Source organism: Helianthus annuus, chromosome 16 (genome assembly GCF_002127325.2).
Source record: "Helianthus annuus cultivar XRQ/B chromosome 16, HanXRQr2.0-SUNRISE, whole genome shotgun sequence".
In the NCBI taxonomy this organism is placed as follows: Eukaryota; Viridiplantae; Streptophyta; class Magnoliopsida; order Asterales; family Asteraceae; genus Helianthus; species Helianthus annuus.
The window spans coordinates 136,602,186-136,613,025 of NC_035448.2; the positions used below are offsets into that span (position 1 = coordinate 136,602,186).

At 32.7% G+C, this 10,840-nt stretch overlaps 1 pseudogene; it reads right to left on the reverse strand.

Annotated features, from left to right (window-relative positions):
- Positions 1–1,928: 1,928 nt before the first annotated feature.
- Positions 1,929–7,088, reverse strand: LOC110916207 (annotated as a pseudogene).
- Between the last annotated feature and the right edge of the window lie 3,752 nt (positions 7,089–10,840).

The following is a 10,840-nucleotide window of genomic DNA, read 5'->3' on the forward strand; positions in this document are numbered from 1 at the left end:
AAAAAACGATGTTATATCTTATGAAATGAATTTTGTGTATTATAAAATGTCAAATTTTTTATTTACCAATTATTATAATGTCTTTAATTATTGGGTACACAAAACACGAAACACCGTTTTATATTAATACACAAAACATGTCATTATACCCTTATAAAAAAAGTAACTTAACTAAACTCACACGTGCCCTTTCAATTTAAACACATACCCACTAAACTCAAACACACCGGATGACCGAACAGCCATACGACAATCGTACCCCTCTGAATAAGCACATACCCCAACACAACGTGCCCTTTCAATTCAAACACATACCCACCAAAACTCACACGTCACCGAATAACCGCACTAAACTTCAAACCGTCGCGAAAACCGCCATGCAACCATCGTACCCTTCCGAATAGGCACATACCCCAACATAATATACATAAACTTACATGTACACATTCAAACAAACAAATTCCGTGAGATGCACATCATCACTCGCCGGGCAGAATGAAACCAAATTGTTCTCTAACAAATTCGAGAAACAAATATGGAAAGCATCGAGTACGGCTGGGGCATTGGAATTTGGATCAGTGGTCACCATGCTTTTCGTGGTGGGTTGATTGTTGTTTCTGTCGCCGGCTCCGATGCCGTCGATTCCGATAATTTTTTTGGTTCCGGTGTTCTTGGTGGCGGGCGGTCATCATCTTTCTCTCTATTGCCTCCAACCCAAATCATTGATTATCTCGAATGTATCTCAGATGTATTCTCATTAAACTTTATGTTGGTGCTAATTATATTATTATATATAATTATTAATTTACATGCCTGAGTTACCATTAAGTTGCTAATTATGTATGTAATAATATAAAATCGTTGAACTTTGCCATTAGAAACAAGAGAACTGAGAGAAATAACTTTCATTGCAAGTTTTATTTTTCCGGAAATGACGGAGGCGACTGCGTGAAAGTTCTTTTGCTACTGTGATACGGAGAAGAAGAGTTTGTAATTGGATTTTTTTTTTAAATTGAGCGCAATTCCAAGAGATAAGCTAAATGCTCTTATTTTTTTATGCTTTTATTTATATAAAAATGTCAACTGAAAACTTAATTATTATTTTATTGATTATTCAATTTACTATAACATAAAATATGGATTATTCAATTTACTACACACAAACTAATTTTATTTTATTATATTATTATTTTATCTTTTAATTTTATTATATTTATATTATCTGTTTAAATTCTAATAGCGATGTTTTTTATTGTATTGTATTTTTATTATGCTGACCTGAACCGTTGAACTAACCCGGAGAAATTTTCTATTAGCTTTTATGTAATTTGAACATCTAAAAATAGCGTCACCATTTTAATAAATTTTCGGAACCGTATCTGGTCCCGCCGTAACGCGCGGGTTTGCGTCAACTCGTTTTAATACAAAATGTAACGACTAAACCCTAAACCCTAAATCGCTAACTGTTACATATTTGGTTTAAATGTCAAGAAAGATCATTTTAAGGCTTAGATGTTGATTAAACAAAATGCCCACGCCATTTTCGTCTTTTTGTCCATAATTGAGCCAATTTTTAGTCTAGTGCTGATGTGTCATCACATGGTGAGGTATTTAAGTGTACAAGCCTACATGACATCTTTGATTGGGTTATGCTTCTACGTACTCTTTTGTAACAATCAAATAGTTATATATTAAAAAAATTGGTCAAACGACTATTTAAGAAAAAAAAAAAAAGATCAGTCAAACGACCATGAGTTTTATGTTTTTAAACTTCAAATAGTGGCAGGATCTAAAACAAATAATCAAACTGTGGATAGTGGGGTATGGTTATATAGTCTAATAATAACCAATCATTCTAGATAGCTAGCTCCAAGTCTAAACTTCACTATAAAATTTATTATGTACCAAAAATGAGTGCAGCTGGAAAATAACTAAAATGAAATTAATCAATTATGAATGAACAATTTTGATTGTTATGATCTCGTTTACTAACAACACCCAAGACACAAAAGCAAACCATGTATGCTTTGACCGTCATACGAATGAAAGCAGAAGTTAAATATTAGCTAGTAACTTAGTATAGAGTAGAGAACGTACTACACATATTCGGCTCGGAACAACAACCAAGTAGATCTGAATGCCGTTCTCCATTACCATAAGATCCTCTAGCGGAAGTTAAATTTTGTCCATACATAGTCGGAGATGTGCTTCTACAAGACCATTTACAAGTCAAGAATATAGAAAAATGAGGCCTATAAAGCTTGAACATTATAATCTGGTATATTTTAGCAATTCATTATAGTAAATTGTATATTTAAGAATACAGAAGATAATGACCTTGAAGTTGAGTGTGTCTTCTTATTTGAATTGCTCTCGTATTGAAATACTTACAAGACCATTTACAAATCAAGAATATAGAAAAATGAGACCTATAAAGCTTGAACGTTATATTATAATCTGGTATATTTTACCAATCCATTATAGTAAATTGTATATTTAAGAATATTTAAAAATATAGAAGATACTTATATAGCTCGAGCTTGAACTCGACTCGGTTCGATCTTATGTTTCTAAACCTCAACCTCGGCTCGTTTATTAATCATTTAATCATTAACCGATTTATGAGTTTTCATGTATATATTTCAACTAGGTTATTCCCCGGGTAGATACCCGGGTAGGAAAATTTAAATTACAATCAAAAGCAACAATAATATACGGGTTCAATAGTCATCAACACACCCTTAAATCTTTTTATGAATATAAAAATGAAAATATTAGAAATTTTAGTCAACTCTAGACCACAACATGCTAAACAATATCCATTGTGACCTCATTAATAAAAGCTTTTATAATATGTACCTTTGTTACATTAAGAGTTAGTTTCCCATTAACTTCTACAATCCATTAAAGAGCATATACACTATATCATGTACTGAACTCCCATGAGAGACCGCCTGCAATAATTTATATTAAAAAAGAGAATACATAAAGACAATCACTAACACATCATCAAAGTTATTATGGTAAAGAAACAATAATCCTAGTATAGTATAGATCTATAAAATAAAACCACATTATTCAACTGGATAAATAGCAGATGCAAAATCATAAACCTCTATAAGTAACGACTTGAAGACCCATGTAATTCAATAAGTTGTTTAGTTATATACCTTTTCAACAGTAATAACTTCGGTATGCAAAATCCTAGTATAGTATAGATCTATATACCTTTTCAACAGTTATAAAACGCTCCAAGAATGGCAGTGAATAAAATCTGACAAAATTACAATAAACTCTTGAATTGCAAAGAACTTATTTCCAAATCTATCATATTTTACCTAAAACAAACATATGTAAATTTGTGTTAGTAAAGGAAAAGAACTCTGGTCAATCCACAATCAAGAACAAAGACATGAATAAAAAAAATTGAAACATTAAAATAAATAATTAATAAAAACATTTGTTTTAGTAGGCAGAAGATTACCTTCTTGAGGGCAAGGGCTTTGATATTGAGTTGTTTGATCAATGGCTTCCTTTTTCTAGCTCAAATTGCTCAAGAACTTGCTTATCCTTTCTAGCTCTTTTTCTGCTTCTTCCGTAGCCTCATCCTTAGTTTTTGGTTCATCCACCTATGCTTCATAATTGAAGCTGCATTAGACACAGATGATTGATTCAAACCAAAATCATATGAAGTGTTGCAGTAAAACCATAGCTGTACCATTCTACATGTCCAAGGAAGATTAGAGGCAAGCATTGCATGATCCAACTTGTGTGCCCTTAGCCAAAGCTTATATCGTCTCCACTGTATCACCTATCCTGGTTCTTCGTCACCATTGTCATCTTCCACCATGGCGAGGAGCTGGAGGACTAGAGCATCGGACGACGAATAAATGAGCTTATAAAACAATAAGAGCCTGATCATAGAGTCGCTAATTTGTTAAAATCCAACAGTATGCAATTAAATTTAAAACCTATCAAGACTTGTCAGGTGAGTTAAGAAAAATGATAACATCAGAACCATATGAATACCCAATATGCGTTCAATTCAAGAAACACAAACAAACAAAAACAAATTAATATAAAATATCTTAAAGAGCGAGTAAATTCAAGAATCTAAAACAATCATTGATCAGATCATCGATCATCATTCTGGTTTGCTGTCAAGATTAATGAGATGGGTTTTAGTGGACATTTTTATCTTCTAGAGTCAAAAGAGCCCATTGGCAAAATAGACCTAATATCATACAGAAATTGTAGATGATGAAATCTTGATAAAAATAAGATCGTTAAAAAATGTGTAACTAAAAAGAGATTAATTCTACTCTCCAAGAACAGCCTTTAATCAAGATTACACACAATCTCAAGAATGATAGATGATTTCAGAAAAAATAAAAATAATAACCTGACATGCTAAAAGTGAACGAAGGTTTCCACCATGACTTGAAGGCTAAACAGAACGATGAACCTAGGGGCCCCGCTTTTGTCTAAAGGAAAAAAAAAAATTTCTATATGGCCTACATGTATATAAGTAAATAATAGAAAAAAGTCAAGGACTTGCCTTGACCAAGATGTTCTTATTGGCCTGCCAAGATGCAGCAACACGAAAGGTTGAATCGTGAATGTCGTTTGATGTCTTTTCATCGTCAATTCTGTCGAAAGATTTAAGGACTTAGATCCCTTATTTGAAAAATTAGCAGATAGATTTTCATATCTCACCCCCAAAGTTTACCTTGTTTGCAACTCAAACCCAAAGTCTATATAGTTTGTGATTCCAACAACTTCATTATCTTCAAGAGGATTCTTCACCAATACAATTGCAATAAACAGCTTATATCAGCTTCAACTTACAGACAGAAGACAGATGCGCACACACATATTACCCTTCTTTGGACCACCACATGTTGATAAAAGGAGACTATGAACTGCACAATGAATATTATAAAGAAAATTTAGTCTTGAGTGCTTAAGAGGAAATAAATTTAGTAAAAGCATATGATGAAACAAATCAACAATGATAAGGTAAGAAACATTAGCCAGAGGCAAACCTGCAAATTTTGTGCAAGTTCAAGACCAAAATTGAATGACGGGCTCAACGGGCTTCCGGTTCCAAGCCCATAGCGTATGGCGTAATTCCAATTTTTTAAATTTCTATATCTTGCATCTTCCTTCTTTTCAACTTTCAACCAACAACAATACGAAGTTGTCAAGCTATAAATCTATCAATAAGCACGTAAAAGGTAACAGGTTTTTCTTTAATGAAGAAACTTACATTTAGGGTCGAACTGCACACCAACAGTTACCTTCCTATCTTGCTGACCAACCATGCAGATTTAGGAAATTCATCTCTAACTCCAATTAAAAAAATATTATTATAAAAAAATGGCCCAAAAATTTCGCAAATGAAAACTGACAGAACCTATGTACATGAATATGGCATAAGTGTGGCTCTTAGTGATATATTCGATGACCCATATCTCAAACCAATGACACCATAATCTTCTGAAGACAATCTGCACGATCATTATCAAGATTAAGAAAGTTGAATAAGGTAATATGTTTGATTTTTTGACAAAGATGAATAAACCTCTTCTTTTGAAGCACGAGAACAATACCAAATGCTCCCAGCCATAATTTGGATAGTATGCACATGCTCTCATGAGTAAAATCCTGAAAATAAAAAAATAAATATTCGTAAAAATAGAATATTTTTAGGGAAAGTAAAAAATTGCTACTTACGGATCAGAACTGGATACAAATAGGTCAGCAAAGGTGTGAGGATCATCAATATCACTGTGAGAACCATAGGGTTTTAAGTCAAACACAATGTCAAGATATATAAATTGAGAAACATATTGAGATAACTAACTCCTTGAATACCTTTGCAAGCGAAATAATGCATTGCCAATAATTGTCTCTTTGGTATCTGAGTCAAGTGGACCTGAAACCTGAATGGAGGATGCTAAGAAAATTCTTTATTATCATTTCTGTAGAACTTAACTTGACCGCAACTGTGCAACATGAAACCTAAATGTGGGAGCTAAGAAAATTGGTCATAAAATTGTCTATATAACTCAATTTCACTCCGAATCATGACATAGATTGAAACAAATAAATTGGTAGGATTGTCTCGCGTAGATTAGTCACTTTACTACCCAAAAATGCAAACTTTACACATTTGATGTCAAAAATTGCAAACTTTACTTTCCAAACAATATAAAATCAATAATCAAAACAGTACTTTATGTTGACCATCTGGTTAGAATCATCAAAAATCTTCATAATAGTTACAAAAAACACCACTAAATCACCAAAAACATAGAGAACCATCAATATAAACTCAAAAATTATGAAAAAAAAAAAAAAAAACCGTTATCCCATTCAAGCATTACATCAAACACCTTGCGTGCAATCCACAAACTGAAACATTTTGAAACATTTTCCACTAAAAACTCAAATGGGTATTCAAGAACTCACCTTTCCACCAAGATAAATCGTTTCCATATCAACAGATATGGAATCGCTTGAATCCGCCATCACCCTCGTCTTTTCTCTCTCTTCCAACCAGTCGAAATCTATGCTCCCCTCTTGTTTTGGCTACCACCGACTCTGATTTCTCCATAGTAACTGTAAATGGATTCGTAAAAAACCGTAATCAGAAAAAAAGAAAATGACAGAGAGGAAGATAGTTGTAAGATCAAAATCGAATTTAACATCAAATTGATGAACAAATCTGAACAAAAAACCACTCAACTGAACATGTTGAATTCGAATGAATAATAAAATGGCTATAGATGTTAGGGTTTCCAGAGAGAAGAAACCTATTAGGAAGAATAAATAGAATTGTGATTGATGCCGTTGTGCTGCCTTGGATCGAATTAAACCTGCGTTTTAGATCTGTGTAGAAAAAACCTCACAAGAAGATGAAAAAAATCGTTGTTGACAGCTAGGTTTTAAAAAAAGGATGATGAAGATCTGGGATTGAACGATGATGATGATACGAAGATTGTTGAAGGCGGCTGTAGTTAGGGTTTCAGAGAAAGGGAGTGTAGTTAGGGTTTCAGAGAAACAATATGAACAGTAAGAAGCGGAATGAGAAAAAAAAAGGTATTATAAGATCCGATTTAGTGGGTCGGGTAGACTAATTCGGGGCTTCAAAATTAAGGAAAAAAGCACACAGAAGTTTTCCCGCCAAAATGCACAATCTAGAGGGCTAATAGCTTGACACATCAGCAAAAATTAACACATTTATTATATATAATAATAGATATAACTTCTATATATAACACGATATGTCTTATTTAACCTTTTTATCATAATTATTATAACACTAACTATTGTATAAATATATAGTTAATATATAAAAATAAAAATTATATAGCTTGCTCGAACTCGATAATAGAAGCTAGCTCAGGCTCTTTATTTAACAAGCTTGGTTTTAGCATCCGATTAACACATGAGCAATTTCGAGTAACACATGAGCACCGCAAAATCATCAATAAAGTGAGAAGAACAAGAATCTTAAAATACATGTACACCCGAGACAAGAGATCCAACAAGAACACCCGAAAGGGTCTCAACACCAAAGAAAATCCTGAACAGTCCAAAGGCACCATTTTCATACTTATGATCCATACCAGAATATAGGTAGAGGATCATGTACATTAATCCAGAAGTGTGAGAAGTGTATTATAACACTATATATAACACTATATAACACCATATAAACACTGTATAACACTATGTAATACCATATAACACCATATAACACTATGTAACACTATATAACATTATATAACAAATATAACTCTATATTTTGTCTGATAGGATGTCTATGATATATGTATAGTGTTATATAGTGTTACATAGTGTTATATAGTGTTATACGGTGTTTATATGGTGTCATATAGTGTTATATATAGTGCTATAATATACTTCTCACACTTCTGAATTAATGTACACTATCCCTACCCCCAGAATATATATAAAATAAAGACTAAAAAATCAAGGCACTTGTAGCATCTGATTCACTAAATATTAACAAAAAACAATACAAATAAATCAAAACAAACCTGTTCAAGAGACATTTTATCCGTTGCCGTGCTATAATGCTTTTCAACCATCTTATCAAAAAACTGAAACAAAACACATTCATCATCATCATCATCATCATCAGAATCCACACCACATGCGGTTCAAACATAACCAAAAAACAAAACAATGTTCCACTAACACCACTTACCTTCACATCATCAGCATTACTAAAAGTTTTCATAAAAGCAATCAATGCATCAGTGTCACACCCCGTATATTTCCCGGCCTGGATGGGTACATGACTAGATTGATATCAAATACACAAATAGCACAACGGAAGTCTTGGATTTGAAATACTATTACAAATAATAATGTCCGAATGTTCAAAATATAATACAAACGGATATATCAAAAGATCCACAGGGGATCGAAAATTTACAAAATAAAATAACAGACTACTAGGCTTCATGTACAAGGAGTTTCAAATTCCTCTTAAGCATTACCGGATTATTTAAGTACAATCAATACGAATTAAAACGGATTATTTGGATTCCCGACACATTGGTCTTTGATCCCATACCCGACCATGCGGTAATAATATACCGTATCCCAAGCCCGTATAGGGAAAATAGGCAGGGCCGGCACTGAGAATTCGTGTACCCTGTTCGAGCTCGAAAAAATGTGCCCTTAGGCCTTAACAAAATTGGGTATTTGGCTCACTAAAGGTCTAAACCTGATGCCAAAGGGATTAATAACTAATCTAAACCATAAGAATAGTTTTATGAGGGGGCCTATGTTGGTGTATGTATGGATGTACCCGATTAAAAAAATATTTTACATATACATATCAGGTTTTTTCATAAAAAAGTGTGCCCCATGAAATATCGGACCCTGGCCGGTGGTCCTCCCCGCCCACCCCCAGGGCCGGCCATGAAAATAGATTAAGAGTATTTACCTGGATTAATAATCTCACAATGCAAGATATAAATAATAATCACAACCTTTATCATCTAACTAAGCTTGGTTGCAATATACTGGAATCCGTTAGTCTGGAATGAATGGTATAATAACCAATTAGAATGTTAATGGGTCTTATTCAAGTCATAGACTTGGACCGGTTAACTTAAAATAATGAGAACGGTACAATACGCTAGATTAAGCGATGACCTGATAGAATGTAGTTTAATCCTCACAAGTACTAATACTTGTATAATATGGATAAACAATATACATTCTGGAATTTGAAATAAATTTGAAAGAATTGTCCCGTTTCGGTATGTAACATTTCTATTTTTATGTAATAATTATAGGTTTGGTTAAATTTATTAACCACTAGTAACTAGTAACTAGTTTATTTTTAAATATAAATATTCGACCCAAATAGTTTTAGAAACTATTTTATATAGTTGGTTGAAATATTATAATTAATTGGCCTGTATATGGGTGACCTTTCTAAATAAAATAAAAGTATATAAAAACTTATATTATTAGACGGGTAGATTACGGGTAAGTTGAAGATTAGAAATATGAAGCATTTAAACGGACCCATGAACCGTTTAATAATTAAATTATAAAAATACATTATATTTGAACCTACTCTGTTTTTATAAAACTTGGTTCAAAATGTAGATGAGAATATTCTCGTTCTAATGACATATTCATTATTTTATAAAACATCATATTTTAAAAGTTATACGCGCCAAATAAGTGAAGCAGCTAAATTAATTATAATAATAAAATAATAATAAAATATATATATTTGAAATAAAAACTTGTTTCGTGTCCCATCTTACATTTCGAATATAATAATAATAATAACAATAATAATAATAATAATAATAAAACTAACTAGTGTTATACGTGTACATATATAATTTATAATAATAAAATAAAACATAATATTCAATATATATATTTCTATGTATACGTGTCCTGTATCACATCAAAACTAAAACTAAAGTATGCATGCATTTATGTTAGTAGTGGACGTGTATGAAAACAAATTAATATGCATAGGCTACGTGGACCTTATGCATGCTTTCCATTCTTTTGGGAAATCAGTATAAATAAGAGTCACATCTAACTTTTAACTTTGCATGTATCTCTCTAATTCTCGTCGCCCCTCTCCTTAGAATTCTACTTTTTATTTTTTTATTATTTTTTATAATTTTTTTTTATCTTTAATATTTCACTCCAAAACCCTGCCTCGTTTTAAGTATTTTAACTCCCGATCACCGCTACCCTTTCCGATTGATCTGAGCCCCATAACGCATGTCAAGGCTCTGCCTGACTAAGTTCGTTTGGGTTCTGTCTCGTGATATAGGGACAAGGTTGAATTAGGGGTACTATACTTAACACGAGTGCATTATATATTTTTAATAGCTTAGAAGTTATACCCAAGATTTATACCAGGAGATTTTCTAGTTGAACCCTAAAGTTACAAAGTGAGTTATTCTCTTTTCTCACCGTTTTATTCCCTTTTTGTGATTCACCAAAAACTACTATTTATTATTTTATTTTGGCAAATAAGAAACCTTATTTGAGACCCCAAGTAATCCTGCATAAACCCTAAAATTTTCAGAACAATCAGAATCAGGATCAGGGCCCCTAAAACTCATGGGGGGGGGGGGATTTCCCATTTGATATTATCAACACAGTTTTTAATTGAAATCGAATTTTCTTGTTCTGTCGACTCACCCAGCCTACAAACACACGAGGGCTACCCTATGGTAGGGTGGCACCCCGCGCGCCACGCGAGGGAGCCATTTTCCAGTATATATAGAGGGGTGTGGGACTTGAGTTTTGGCGT